The sequence below is a fragment of the Nycticebus coucang genome, chromosome 6 (assembly GCF_027406575.1).
Source record: "Nycticebus coucang isolate mNycCou1 chromosome 6, mNycCou1.pri, whole genome shotgun sequence".
Classification (NCBI taxonomy): domain Eukaryota; kingdom Metazoa; phylum Chordata; class Mammalia; order Primates; family Lorisidae; genus Nycticebus; species Nycticebus coucang.
Window position 1 is genome coordinate 98,137,857 of NC_069785.1, and position 15,126 is coordinate 98,152,982.

The window sequence follows — 15,126 nt, forward strand, 5'->3', positions numbered from 1 at the left end:
TTACTTGTTTTATACAACAGACAAAAATGGCAGATAATTTTTGAACATTTCCTTACTTTTTTAGGATATAAAAGTATAAGTTTATTTTATATTAGAGTGAGGGGAAGAGGTGAGAAGACGCAGAAAGCCAGGAGTGAGGGGGGGAGAGGAAAAAGGAAGGGAACAATCCTGTGGCATCCCAGAGAAAGGAAGAGCAGAAAACTCCCTTCTGAAGCAGGCGCGGGTGTGGCTTGTGGGCTGGCTCGCTCTTTTTAACTCTTCTACAAGAAGCACCTGCAGCAGGTAGCCAGGTGCAGGCTTTGGGCGGAAATCTCCCCTCATCTTTCTCAACTTTTCTTTTTTTTTTTTTTTGTAGAGACAGAGTCTCACTTTATGTCCCTCGGTAGAGTGCCGTGGCCTCACACAGCTCACAGCAACCTCCAACTCCTGGGCTTAAGCGATTCTCTTGCCTCAGCCTCCCGAGCAGCTGGGACTACAGGCGCCCGCCACAACGCCCGGCTATTTTTTTTTTGTTGCAGTTTGGCCGGGGCCGGGTTTGAACCCGCCACCCTCGGTATATGGGGCCGGCGCCTTACCGACTGAGCCACAGGCGCCGCCCTTTCTCAACTTTTCTGTTCCTCAGTTGGCTCATCTAAAAAATGCAACTGTAGAACATGCCCTACTCCGTTTTTACAAAAAAAAAAAAAAAAAAAACTCTCCAAAGTTCCTAGACCAAGGCCAAGGCCCCTGAGCACTTACAGGGAGAGGCCCCCGCCCAGCCTCCCTGCCCCTCCCCCTCCCACTTGCAGGTGGGAGCTCCACGCTGTTGGGCCTCAGCTGCCCAGGGTGCAGGACCAGCGCGGCTGCCTGCCTGATCGCGGACCAGAGACCCCCTGCCCAGGTAAGCGGGGAGGCCGAGCACAGGGACACCAGGGCCTGTGCCCCCAGTCTGCGCACCTCGCAAGGGAACCTCCACTTGAGACCAGGTTATTTTTAAGCATGCTGTTTATTCATTGTGGTTCCCAGTTTCTCTAGTAGTCTTGTCCTGAGTCACCTCCATGCTTGCTAAAAATATATAAAATCAGATCCCACCCTGTCCTAAGGAGTCAGAAAAGGAGGTGATGACTAGTAGCTGTGTTTGGTATGGTGCCCCCCTGGAGATGCTGGGCTGCTGCAGCTGTGGAGTCGCGTTTGGGAAAGTCCCAGTGAGGGACAGTTTGGTACACAGGTGGGCAGTCTGGAGGGATTAGAGCCCTGGTGTCCCTGGCACTCTGCCCTTTGTGGACTTGTCCTCCTTAGTCTAGCCAGTGTGCTTGCTTACTGGGAACAGTCCAAGGCCCAGAGATGTTAAGTAGCTCACCCAAGGCTGCACCAGGAATTGAACTCAACAGGTATTAAGGTTAGGCAGCAGGCACTGAGTGGGGTGCTTAGGGACCCAGTTGTAAGAAAGGACATTTCCGTGGATCGGTGCCCATAGCACAGTGGTTATGGCGCCAGCCACATAAACACCAAGCCTGGAGGGTTCAAAACCCACCCGGCCTGCTAAACAACGACAACTGCAATAAAAAAATAGCCGGGCATTGTGGTGGGTGCCTGTAGTCCCAGCTACTTGGGAGGCTGAGACAGAGAATCGCTTCAGCCTAAGAGTTTGAGATTGCTGTGAGCTGTGATGCTAGGGCAATCTACTTAGGGCAACATAGTGGGACTCTGTCTCAAACAAAAAAAAGGACATTTCCCTTCTGTTTTGGTAGTTAACAAGGAAGACCACTGTGGACCTCAAAGATGATTACATTTTACAAAGGAGAGGTGTTTGAAACTGGACCATGAGTCTGGGTGGGGTCGTTCACACCTGTGATCCTAACACTCTGGGAGGCCAAGGCGGGTGAATTGTTTGAGCTCAAGAGTTCGCAGCGGCTCACGCCTGTAATCCCAGCACATGGGAGGCTGAGGCGGGTGGATTGCCTGAGCTCACAGATTCAAGACCAGTTTGAGCAAGAACAAGACCCGGTTTCTAATGGGAGTTTTGGTGGGCATCCTGTAGTCCCAGCTACTTGGGAGGCCGCGACAAGAGAATTGCTTAAGCCCAGGAGTTGGAGGTTGCTTTGAGCTGTAACACCACAGCACTCTACTGAGGGCAACAAAGTGAAACTCTGTCTTACAAAAACAAAAAACATAGCTGGGCAATGTGGCTGGCGCCTGTAGTCCCAGCTACTCTGGAGGCTGAGGCAAGAGAATCGCCTAAGCCCAGGAGTTGGAGGTTGCTGTGAGCTGTGTGACACCATGGCACTCTACCTCTAGGTATGGTAGCAGGGGTGATAAAGTGAGACTCTGACTCTACACACAAAAAAAATCAGCCTGAGCAAGAGCAAGACTCCATCTGTAAATTTAGCTGGGCGTAGTGGCAGGTGCTTGACCCAACTACTCAGGTGGCTGAGGCAGGAGGATCCCTTGCACCCAGAATTTTGAGGTTGTTGTGAGCTATGATGCCACAATACTCTACCTGGGGTGTCAGAGTGAGACTCTGTCTCAAAAGAAAAACTAAAAAGAAAAAAAAAAGAAACTGGACAATGAAGGTGCGGGAAGTGTGACATCTGAAGGAAGGGGAGACTCTAAGGAAGGAACCTGGTGGCAGGACCAGCTTTGTAGGACTTGAGGTCAGTAATACAAAAACTGCTGGGGCCAAAGGAATGCACATGCACTCTGCCCCAGCAAGTTTTGTTTTTGTTTTAGAGATGGAGTCTGACTCTGTTACCCATGCTATTGCATTAGCCGACCTCACAGCACCTCAGACTCTGGGGCTTAAGTGATCCCACTGCCTCGACCTCCCAACTAGCCAGGAGTAGAGACAAATTCTCACTGCATTGTTCAGACTGTAGCCACTTTTGTGAAGCTCAAACTAGAGCTTCTAAGAGAGTATCTTTGTATATATTTCTAAATATTTGCTTAAATTATGTGTTTTTATAGGATTAGTGTTGTAGCATTACAAAAACATAGGGAAGACTTTAATTTTGGATAGTTAACTGTTGATTTCTTTCCTTTTTTTTTTTTTTTTTTTTTTGAGACAGTCTCAAGCTGTAACCCTGGATAGACTGCCATGGCATGATAGCTCATAGCAACCTCCAACTCTTGGGCTCAAGTGATCCTCCTGCCTCAGTTTTTCTATTTTTAGTAGAGATGGTGGTCTCGATTTTTGCTCAGGCTGGTCTTGAACTTGTGAGTTCAAGCAATCCACCCGCCTCAGCCTCCCAGAGTGCTGGGATTACAGATGTGAGCCACCGTGCCTGCTACCCTGTTGTTTTCTTTTTCTTTTTCTTTTTTTTTTTTTTTTTGAGACAGTCTTTCTATGTCACCCTCGGTAGAGTGCCATGGCATCACAGCTTACAGCAACCTCAAACTCTTGGGCTTAGGTGATTCTCTTGGCTCAGTCTCCCACGTAGCTGGGACTACAGGCACCGGCCACAATGCCTGGCTATTTTTTTGTTGCAGTTGTCCTTGTTTGGCAGGCCCAGGCCGGGTTCGAACCCGCCAGCTCTGATGTATGTGGCTGGCACCCTAGCCTCTGAGCTACAGGTGCCACAACTATGCTGTTTTTCCACATTAGAAATATGCAATGTGTTCAGGGTATTTTAGATTGGGTTTTTTTTGTTTTGTTTTGAGACAGTCTCAAGCTGTTGCCCTGAGTAGAATGCGGTAGCATCATAGTTCGCAACAACCTCCAATTCTTGGGCTCAAGCGATCCTCTTGCCTCATTTTTTCTGTTTTTAGTAGAGACAGGGTCTCACTTTTGCTCAGGCTGGTCTCAAACTAGTAAGCTCAAGCTCAATCCACCCGCTTCTGCCTACCAGAGTGCTAGGATCATAGGAGTGAGCCACCGTGCCCAGCCTGGTTTTTTCTTTTGGAGACAGTCTCCCTCTGTTGCCCAGGCTAAAGTGCAATGGCATCATCATAGCTTACAGCAACCTCAAACTCCTGGGCTCAAGGGATCCTCCTGGCTCAGGCTCCCAGGCACCTGTCACAATGTCCAGCTATTTTTTTTTTTTATTTTTTTAGTAGAGATGAGGTTCCCATTTTTTGCTCATGCTGGTCTTGGAATTCCTGACTTCAAGAGATCCTCACACCTCAGCTTCCTAAAGTGCTAGGATTACAGGTATGAGCCACCTCACCTGGCCTCTGAGGTTTTTTTTTTTTTTTTTTGAATTTCAGTGTGCTTGTTCATCTTTGTTTGAAGTACTCCTTTTTTGTTGATTTTCTTCTTTCTCCTGCGGTGCTGGCTGTTTTTGATGTTGTTAGTAGAGACGGGGTGCTCATATGGGTTTTGAACCTCTGAGCTCAGGCAATCCACCCACCTCAGCCTCCCACAGCGCTGGGACTACAGGCGTGAGCCACCACGCCCGGCCTGGCCTCTGAGTTTTGATCAATTAATTTTTTTCCTGGTAAAGCAGGGAGAACTTTTGGATACCAGGGAAGAGAGACAGATCTAATTTATTTTCAAGACAGAGTCTCACTGTTCTACCCAGGCGGGAATATGGTAGCACAATCATAGCTCACTACATCCTTAAGCAAACCTCCTGTTTCACCCTCCAGATAGCTTTTTTTTGAGACAGAGCCTCAAGCTGTCACCCTGGGTAGAGTTCGTGGCATCATAGCTCACAGCAACCTCCATCCTGGGCTCAAGCTATTCTCTTGCCTCCACCTCCTAAGTAGTTGGGACTACAGGCGCCCACCACAATGCCCGGCTATTTTTTGGTTACAGCCGTCATTGTTGTTTAGTGGGTCTGGGCTGGATTTGAACCCACCAGCTCAGGTATACGTGGCTGGCACCTTAGCCACTTGAGCCACAGGTGCCGAGCCCAGCTTTTTTTTTTAAGACAGAGTCTTACTTTGTTGCCCTTGGTAGAGTGCTGTGGCATCACAGCTCACAGCAACCTCAAACTCTTGGGCTCAAGTGATTCTTTTGCCTCAGCCTCCCAAGTAGCTGGGACTACAGGCGCCCGGCACAGCCCAGTTATTTATAGAGACAGGTCTCACTCTGGCTCAGGCTGGTCTTGAACCTGTGAGTTCAGGCAGTCCACCCACCTCGGCCTCCCAGAATGCTAAGATTACAGGTGTGAGCCACCGCACCTGGCCTCCAGATACCTTTTAAATATTTTGTAGAGGACGGCGCCTGTGGCTCAAAGAAATAGGGCACTGGTCCCATATACCGGAGGTGGTGGGTTTAAACCTGGCCCTGGCCAAAAACAGGGTCTCGCTGTGTTGCCCGGGCTGGTCTCCAACTCCTGGCCTGAAGCAGTCTCCAACCTTGGCTCTGAAAGTGCTGAGATTATAGGAATGAGCCATGGCACCAAATGGCAAATTTTCTCCTTTTTTGCAGTTTTTGGCTGGGGCTGAGTTGGAGCCCACCACCTCTGGCAAATGAGGCCGGCGCCCTACTCTTTTGAGCCACAGGCGCCGCCCTCAAATTTTCTTTATATTATTCTAGATGTATGTTCTATCAGTGGTGTCCAACCTTTTTTTCTGTGTGTGTGTGTGCCATATAATGGAAGAAGAGTTTTCTGGGGCCATGCATGAAAAACACAAACACTAATGAAAGCTGATGAGCAAAAAGAGGTTCAGGGGCCAGGCTCAGTGACTCACACCTGTAATCCCAGCACTTGGTGAGGCCAAGGCAGGTGGATAGCTTCAGCTCAGGAGTTCAAGACCAGCCTGAGCAAGAGTGACACCCTATCTCTAAAAGATAGCTGGATGTCAGCTCAGTGCCTACAGCTCAGTGGCTAGGGCGCCAGCCACATACACGGGAGCTGGTGGGTTCGATCCAGCCCAGGCCTGCCAAACAACAATGACAATTACAATCAAAAAATAGCCAGGCATTGTGGCAGGCATCTATCCCTGCTACTTGGGAGGCTGAGACAAGAGAATCAGTTAAGCCCAAGAGTTTGAAGTTGCTGTGAGCTGTGACTTCATGGCACTCTACTGAGGGCAACATAGTGAGACTCTGTCTCAAAAAGAAAAGAAAAATGTTTGTGTTTAATTTTTGCAATATCTGACACTACAGATAACAGTCCTCAGAAAATCTGCATGAGGCCCTTGGGCCACAGTTTGGACACCCCTGTTTTACCTCCTGAGTTTCTTTTCACAAATATATCTTCAATGCCATATTCAGCTATGTAGAGAAGCAAGGCTGAAGGTAACAAACCAAAGTTGGTAAATGCAAATTTTGAGCTGTCAAGAAATAGCTTATTTTAAGCCCCCAAACTAATGAGGGCATTCCTTAAGTTCTCCTATATTCTCATAAGATCAAAGTTTAAAGGGAGATTATTGTCCTTATTTACCTGGTTACAAGAATTTGGGATATAAAGTGAATTTCTCCAAGTGACATAGGTAGGTAACAAAGGCTGTGTTCTAGTAGGCATGTGGTGTGTGCCCAGAGCCCAGCCAGTCCCAGCCCCTGGGTGGGGTGCCCAGCGGGTGGCCAGGATGTGGGGCTGTGGTGTCAGGTGGTGGAGGGTGGGCATGAGAGATGAGGGAGAGTAATCCATGCTTTACTGCAATATAGTACAGGGGAGGACCAAGTTTGCAACAAATTTGGGACTTGGCTTCATTTTGTTTTGTTTTAAGGAAAGATCTTACCCCCAGCAACTAATGACTGAGGCACGGGCTGTGCTCCTTAGATGCTGTTCATGCTGCTCATTGTGGCTTGATTTTCCAGGAACAGCCCTGGGCTAGACAGGCAGCTGGAATTGAAGGGTGTGAAGACTCAAAGGACTTCTCACTACCCCAAATGTGAGAAACTGGAGGGCCTGTGGTGAGGTCTTCAGCTGTCTCCAGGAAGGATGGTGTGATGTGAGGCCATTTCTGCTGCTCACTGTAGAGCCCCAGCTCCTGAGAAAGCCCCTTTCCATCCAGACCTTTACTCACAGCCCAATGGCGGTGGCGGCAGCTGTGGCAGGATTCCAAGCAGAAGCCAAGTGTCCAATCTGTCTGGATTACCTGAGAGACCCAGTTACCATCGAATGTGGGCACAACTTCTGTCGCTCCTGCATCCAACAGTCCTGGGCAGATCTACAGGACAGTTTCCCTTGCCCTGTCTGTCGTCACCAATGCCAAGAGGGGCACTTCTGGAGCAACACCCAGCTGGGGAGGATGATTGAAATTGCCAAGCTGCTGCACACACCTCAAAGCGATAAAAAGAGGCAGGAAGAAACACCTTTGTGTGAGAAGCACAGACAGGTCCTGAATGTTTTCTGTGAGGAGGACCTGGTGGTGTTGTGTCCCCTGTGCACTGAGGCCCCTGAGCACCAGGGCCACCACATGAGGCCCATCGAGGAGGCCGCCTCTCATCACAAGAGAAGATTCCACAGTTATATCCCATCCTTGAAGAAGCAATTGGTAGACCTTCAAAAATTAATAAGCAGTCAAAGAAAAAAACCCTTAGAACTGAGAGCAATGGTAGAAAACCAAAGGCAAGAATTATCCTCTGAATTTGAGCACCTGAACCAGTTTTTAGGCCGTGAACAACATGCAGTTTTCTCCAGGTTAGCTGAAGAAGAGAAGGGCATTCGACAGAAACTTGATGCAAACATAACAGAATTCACAAACTATGTTGCCACACTCAAGAGTCAATTAAGCAATGTAGTAGAGCTCAGTATGCTGTCTGAAGTGGAACTGCTCTCACAAATCAAAACTTTTTACAGGTCTGAAAATGAGGTCAGCCCATCAGTCTTCTCAATTCACTTAAAGAGAGAAGGCTGCAGTTTCCCCCCCAGTATTCTGCTCTTCAGAGAATTATAAAGAAATTTAAAGTAGATGTAATTCTAGACCCTGAAACAGCACACCCTAACCTGATTATCTCTGAAGATAAAAAATGTGTGAGATTTACAAAGAGAAAACAAAAGGTCCCTCATTTTCCCAAAAGATTTATGGTCAAACCGGTTGTCCTGGGTTTTCCATATTTCTATTCTGGCAGGCATTTCTGGGAAGTGGAAGTGGGAGACCAGTCTGAATGGGCTATTGGGGTTTGTAAGGACTCTCTTCCCACAAAGACAAGGAAACCACCATCACCCCGGCAGGGATGCTGGAGCATTCAGCTGCAGGATGGTGGCTATGATGCTCCAGGAGCTGTTCCAACCCCGTTACAGTTAGGAGTGGAAGCCAGAGGCATTGGCATTTTCTTAGACTGTGAGCTGGGTGAGATCTCATTCTACAACATGACTGAGAAATCTCACATCTGTACTTACAGTGACACTTTTATTGAACCTCTTCGGCCTTATTTCCGTGTAGGACCTACTTCAAAACCTTTCAAAATCTGTACAGAAACAGACTGTGAATGAAAACTCTCCTGAGAGGCTGAACCATTTTACTAGTTGTTGGTTTGGTTTTTTTTTTTCCCCAACAGAAGGTACATAGACTACAGTATTAATACATCTGTAAATCTGATCCCTACAATTTTTTCTTTTGCAGTTTCAACACTCCAAGAACATTTTTTTTTTTTTTTTTTTAGAGACAGAGTCTCATTTTGTCACCCTCGGTAGGGTGCAGGGGTGTCACAGCTCACAGCCACCTCCATCCAGCTCTTGGGCTTAGGCAATTCTCTTGCCTTGCCTCCCGAGGAGCTGGGACTATAGTGCCCACCACAAGGCTCCGCTATATTTTTGTTGCATTTTGGCCAGGGCTGGGTTTGAACCCGCCACCCTCGGTATATGGGGCTGGCACCCTACTCACTGAGCCACAGGTGCCACCCAACACTCCAAGAACTTTTTGTTTTGTTTTTGTCCTGTTTTTTTGTTTGTTTGTTTGTTTTGAGACAGTCCTACTGTGTTGCACTTGCTAGAGTGCTGTGGCGTCACATCAACCTGAAACTCTTGGGATCAAACAATTCTCTTGTCTTAGCCTTCCAAGTAGCTGGGACTACAGGTACCCACAACAATGCCCAGCTATTTTTAGAGACGAGGTCTCTCACTGGCTCAGGCTTGTCTTGAACCTATAAGCTCAGGAAATCCACCTGCCTTGGCCTCCCAGTGTACTAGGATTACAGGTGTGAGCCACCTCACTGAGCCTTGTTTTTTTTTTTTTTTTTGAGACGGGATCTTGCTCTGTCACCCCAGCTAGAGTGTAATGGTGTCATCATAGCTCACAGCAACCTCAAACTCCTGGGCTCAGATGATTCTTCTGCCTCAGTCATTGGAGCTGCTGGGATTACAGGTATGCACCACCATGACCAACCCCAAGAAGAAAGTTTTATCTGTTCCAGCAACTATCATGGGGGTTACCTATCACGCGTGGCATTGGCACAAGGCATTGCTAAGTTTGATCGTAATTTGGTTCTGTTTGTGAGAATGTGCAGATGCAGTTTGCAAGGGATTGACCAAATAGAATTGGTCAGCTTTCCTCCTTTCTATAAAAGGAGGTTGGCTTGTTCTATTCCTGACACAAAGCTGTCTACTAGGAAGAGAGCAGGTTGTAACCCTTAGTTATACCAGAGAGAAAGGGTGGGCATTTTTAGCCTTTAACATGATCAGGCTTTGGGCGGCGCCTGTGGCTCAGTGGGTAGGGCGCCAGTCCCATATACCGAGGGTGGCGGGTTCAAGCCCGGCCCCGGCCAAACTGCAACCAAAAAATAGCCGGGCGTTGTGGCGGGCACCTGTGGTCCCAGCTACTCGGGAAGCTGAGGCAGGAGAATCGCTTGGGCCCAGGAGTTGGAGGTTGCTGTGAGCTGTGTGAGGCCACGGCACTCTACCGAGGGCCATAATGTGAGACTCTGTCTCTACAAAAAAAAAAAAAAACATGATCAGGCTTTGGCAGCTTTTTGTCCCCCAGAAGCCACCTACTGGCAGCACTTGCCACATTAACTCTTAGAAAACTGCTCCACGTAATTCTCATGTCAGCCTGTATTCTTTGCAATTGTATATAGTATTTTGTAGCATGGTGACTTGTTCTGACACCAAAGTGAATTGGTAAATCTTATTAGTAACAGACATTACAGTTAGGTACTAAAGGAGTTCATGGTGTACCCAAAGGGAAGACCAGGAGAGGTTCAGGCCAGGTTTAAGGAAAGGGACAGAGGCCCCCCCTGGGCACTGCAAAGATGGTGTCTGCACCGAGAGTAGTTGGAGGCCTCTTTTTGTACTGGGCATAGGACGAGGAAGATTCCACAGCTTTCTGGAAGGTTCTGGTGAGCTAGGGTCTCTTGGGGTGGGGCCAGATAGGTCTTTCAGTGTAGGAGGAGGGGAAAGGGGTTGAGTGGGTCCACATTAGGCTCCCAATAAGTACAAGGTCAGTGAGTAAAACAAATCACTGGGTAGCAAAAATTACTTGGCCATAACAAATTTTCTTTTTTTTTTTATTTTTCCTCTTACAAACCCTTGTGTCGAGGGCTGATTTTCAATAGATCGCAGCGAGGGAGCTGCTCTGCTAAGTACAAAACCCCGACCCAGAAGCAGGTCGTCTACGAATGGTTTAGCACCAGGTTCTCCACGAACGTGCGTTGCATGACGGGCGAGGGGGCTGCCGCCTTTCCGGCCGCTCATGAATTTTCTTATAAACATACCTAACATTTATTGAGCCCTAACTACATTTCAGGAGTTGCAGTATTTTCAAAACAACTCTGATAAACGCAGTAGGCCATTAAAAGAAATGAGTGTAAAATTAAGAAAACAGCCTTAGGCAACGCACACTTGTGGAGATGACATAGCCAGTGGTAAGGTGACATCAAGGTGCACTTGACTCAGTGGTGAGACAGCACCATACGTGGTTCGTCAGTGTTAAGTGCTTTACACACAAACAAGAAATAGGCCAGGTGCGGTGGTTCACACCTGTGATCCTAGTACGCTGGGAGGAGGTCACTTGAGTTCACAAGTTCAAGACCAGCCTAAGCAAGAGTGAGGACCCCCACCCCATCTCTACTGAAAATGAAAAACCGAGGCAAGAGGATCACTGGAGTCCAAGAGTTTAAAGTTGCTGTGAGCTATGATGATGCCATGGTGCTCTATGAAGGGTGACAGAGTGTGACTATAAGGAGGTGTGATTTTTTACTCTGGCTATTAAAAAGGAGACATCCACAGGTACATGTTTAAACTCTGGGATACGATGCTGATTTAACCAGAGGACCTGGGTTTCTATGCAGGTTCTGCTGATTTCTGCTAGTGGGCTTAAACGTATGCCAAATATGTGTCTGATCTTCTGCTACTTCAAACAAGACTTTATACATTAGCCCTTTTTCCCCATGATGTTGACATGTGTTAATGTCGTTTTCCTTTGTTTTTCTTCCCCAACCAAAAATCTATATTTTAAAATAGTTTTTTTATCTGGGTGTTGTGGTGGGCACCTATAATGCCAGCTACTTGGGAGGCTCAGGCAAGAGAATCGCTTGAGCCTAAGAGTTTGAGGTTTCTGTGAGCTGTGACACCACGGTACTCTACCACGAGCAACATAGTAAAACTCTGTCTACAAAAAATAAAAAATAAAAAACTAAAATAAAATAGTCTTTTCTTGGATCCTGATTTTAACAACTGAAAAAGACATTTCTGACTTAGAAATGTTAGTGTGGCAGTGTGTCCCTTGATAGTAAGGAACAAACTTAATTCTGTTAGGTGTGACACCATGATTCTGGAAATGCATGATTCCAGCAATTCATGGTAAAATACATGTGGGTGAAATTGTATTTCTGTGATTTAGGGGGTTATTTTTCCTATGATTTTTGTTAAGGAACTCTAGCAAAAACAAATGGGGATAAATGAAGCAAATGGGACAAAATATTGATTGTTGAATCTAGGTAATGGTGCATGAACATTCACTTCATGTCCTATTCTTTTGCCTTACATTAAATAAAACAAGCAAAAGTGTGCTCGCTTCGGCAGCACATATACTAAAATTGGAACGATACAGAGAAGATTAGCATGGCCCCTGCGCAAGGATGACACGCAAATTCGTGAAGCGTTCCATATTTAAAAAAAAAAAAAAAAAACAAGCAAAAGTGTATTTTTATTTATGTGCTCTGAATTAGAGTTTTTCTTTCTTTTTTTTAGAGACAGAATCTCACTTTATTGCCCTCGGTAGAGTGTTATGGCATCACAGCTCACAGCAACAGCCCACTCCTGGGATTAGGTGATTCTCTTGCCTCAGGCTCCTGAGCAGCAGGGACCACAGGAGCCCACCACAATGTCCAGCTATTTTTTGTTGCAGTTTGGTGGCGGCCAGGTTCGAACCTGCCACCCTCGGTATAGGGGGCTGGCGCCCTACCCACTGAGCCCCAGGTGCCACCCTGAATTAGAGTTACTGTACAGACTCACTCTGCCATCTCTACCTGAAGTTTGGTGCATTTACAGCTGAATGGATATGTGTATTTATCCCCATCCCCATGGTTCAATCTGAAATTTGTTGAAATTGTGTTTTAGCTAGGTCAAATTTTTTTTGGGAAACTAGCTATTGAGCTATAAATATTAACTGTCCATTGACTTAGAATTGAGTGCAAACTGAACCTCCTTTGAACAGTTATCAAGTGGGCACTATACTGGCTTTATATTTATAAATTTTTAAATAAGATAGTGTAAGGATCGTTTTTTTTTTTTGTTTGTTTGGTTGCAGTTTGGCAGGGAGTGGGTTTGAACCCGCCACCTTCAGTATATGGGGCCAGTGCCCTGCTCACTGAGCCACAGGCGCTGCCCTAGGATCGGTTTTTTTTTTTTTTTTCATTAAATCATAGCTATGTACATTAGTGCAATCAAGGGGTACAATGTGGTTTCACATACAATCTGAAACATTCCCTCAGACTTCAACGCACCCTTCATGGTATTTTCCTAGTTATTGTATGTAGATATTTGTATTCTGCCTTTAGTAAGTTTTGCCTGTACCCATTCCAAGATACACTGTAGGTGTGGCCCCACCCATCACCCTCCCTCCACCCTAACCTCCCCCCTCCTTTCCCCTTCCTTGGCCCCTTCCCATAGTCTTGTGCCATAGTTGGGCTATAGCCTTCATGTGAAAGCCACAATTTAGCTTCATAGTTGGGCTGAGTACATTGGATACTTTTTCTTCCATTCCTGAGATACTTTGCTAAGAAGAATATGTTCCAGCTCCATCCATGTAAACAGGAAAGAGGTAAAGTCTCCATCTTTCTTTAAGGCTGCATAATATTCCATGGTATACATGTACCACAATTTGCTAGTCCATTCATGGGTCGATGGGCGCTTGGGCTTCTTCCATGACTTAGCAATTATGAATTGGGCTGCAATGAACATTCTGGTACAGATGTCTTTGTTATATTGTGATTTTTGGTCTTCTGGGTATAAACCTAGTAAAGGAATTATAGGATCGAATGGCAGGTCTACTTTTAGGTCCTAACTATTCTCCAAACATCCTTCCAGAAGGAACGTATTAGTGTGCATTCCCACCAACATTGTAGAAGGGTGCCCTTTTCTCCACATCCACGCCAACATCTCTGGTTTTGGGATTTTGTTATGTGGGCTACTGTTACTGGGGTTAGGTGATATCTCAAAGTAGTTTTGATTTGCATTTCTCTGATGATTAAGGATGATGAGCTTTTTTTCATGTGTTTGTAGATTGTGCGTCTGTCTTCTTTAGAGAAGAAGTCTTCTTCTTGAAGAAGTTTCTCTTCAAGTCACTTGGGCAACTAGCTATTGATCTTTTCTTGCTAATACGTTTGAGTTCTCTGTGGATTCTGGTTATTAGACCTTTATCGGAGGTATAACCTGCAAATATTTTCTCCCATTCTGAGGGCTGTCTGCTTGCTTTACTTACTCTGTTCTTGGCTGTACAGAAGCTTTTTAGTTTGATAAGGTCCCAGTATTTTTGATACTGCTTCAATTGCCTGGGAAGTTCTCCTTATAAAATATTCACCCAAGCCGATTCCTTCTAGAGTTTTCCCTGCATCTCCTTCAAGTATTTTTATAGTTTCATGTCTTAAGTTTAAATCTTTTACCCAGTGAGAGTCTATCTTAGTTAATGGCGAAAGATGTGGGTCCAGTTTCAGTCTTCTACAGGTTGCCAGCCAGTTCACCCAGCACCATTTGTTAAATAGGGAATCTTTTCCCCACTGAATCTTTTTAACTGGCTTGTCAAAGATCAAATAACGGTAAGTAGCTGGATTCATCTCTTGGTTCTCTGTTCTGTTCCAGACATCTATTTCTCTGTTTTTGTGCCAATACAATGCTGTTTTGATTACTATTGATTATAGTACAGTCTCAGGTCTGGTAGCGTGATTCCTCCTGCTGTGTTTTTATTACTGAGTAATGTTTTGGTTATTCGAGGTTTTTTCTGATTCCATATAAAATGAAGTATTATTTTTTCAAGTTCTTTAAAATATGACAATGGGGCTTTAATAGGAATTGCATTAAAATTATATATTGCTTTGGGTAGTATAGACATTTTAACAATGTTGATTCTTCCCAGCCATGAGCATGGTATGTTTTTCCATTTGTTAACATCTTCAGCTATTTCTTAAAGTTTTATAGTTCTCTTTGTAGAGATCTTTCACGTCCTTTGTTAGGTATACTCCCAAATATTTCATCTTCTTTGGCACTACTGTGAAAGGAATAGGGTCCTTGACTGTTTTTTCGGCTTGGTTATTGTTGGTATATATAAAGACTACAGATTTAAGGGTGTTGATTTTGTAGCCCGAGACATTGCTGTATTCCTGATCACTTCTAAAAGTTTTGTAGTAGAATCCCTGGTGTTTTCCAGATATACGATCACATCATCTGCGAAGAGTGAAAGTTTTTTTTTTTTTTTTTTGAGATAGAGTCTCAAGCTGTTGCCCTGGGTAGAGTGCCATGGCATCATAGCTCACAGCAACCTCCAACTCCTTGGGCTTAAGAAATTCACTTGCCTCAGCCTTCCAAGTAGCTGGGACTACAGGCACCTGCCACAATGCCTGGCTATTTTTTGGTTGTAGTTGTCATTGTTTAGCAGGCCCAGGTTGCATTCCAACCTGCCAACTCAGGTGTATGTGACTGGTGCCCTAGCCACTTGAGCTACAGGCGCTGAGCCACTAACTAGTTTTCTGTAGCAATTATGATAGTAGGGTGAGCTGGCTCACACCTGTAATCCCAGCACTCTGGAAGGCCAAGGCAGGTGGATTGCTTGCTCTCGTGGATTTTAGACCAGGCTGAGCAAGAGCAAAACCTCATCTCTACT

General features: G+C 45.8%; 1 non-coding gene and 2 pseudogenes across 1 annotated transcript; all 3 read left to right on the forward strand.

Annotated features, from left to right (window-relative positions):
- The window catches only part of LOC128588807 (tolloid-like protein 1), a 506,486-nt pseudogene that overhangs the window by 398,927 nt on the left and 92,433 nt on the right, over positions 1-15,126 (forward strand).
- Positions 6,901-8,306, forward strand: LOC128588458 (tripartite motif-containing protein 75-like; annotated as a pseudogene).
- LOC128589322 (U6 spliceosomal RNA) lies at positions 11,816-11,922 on the forward strand. Its single transcript, XR_008380917.1, has one exon. It is a non-coding gene; the product is annotated as a U6 spliceosomal RNA (small nuclear RNA).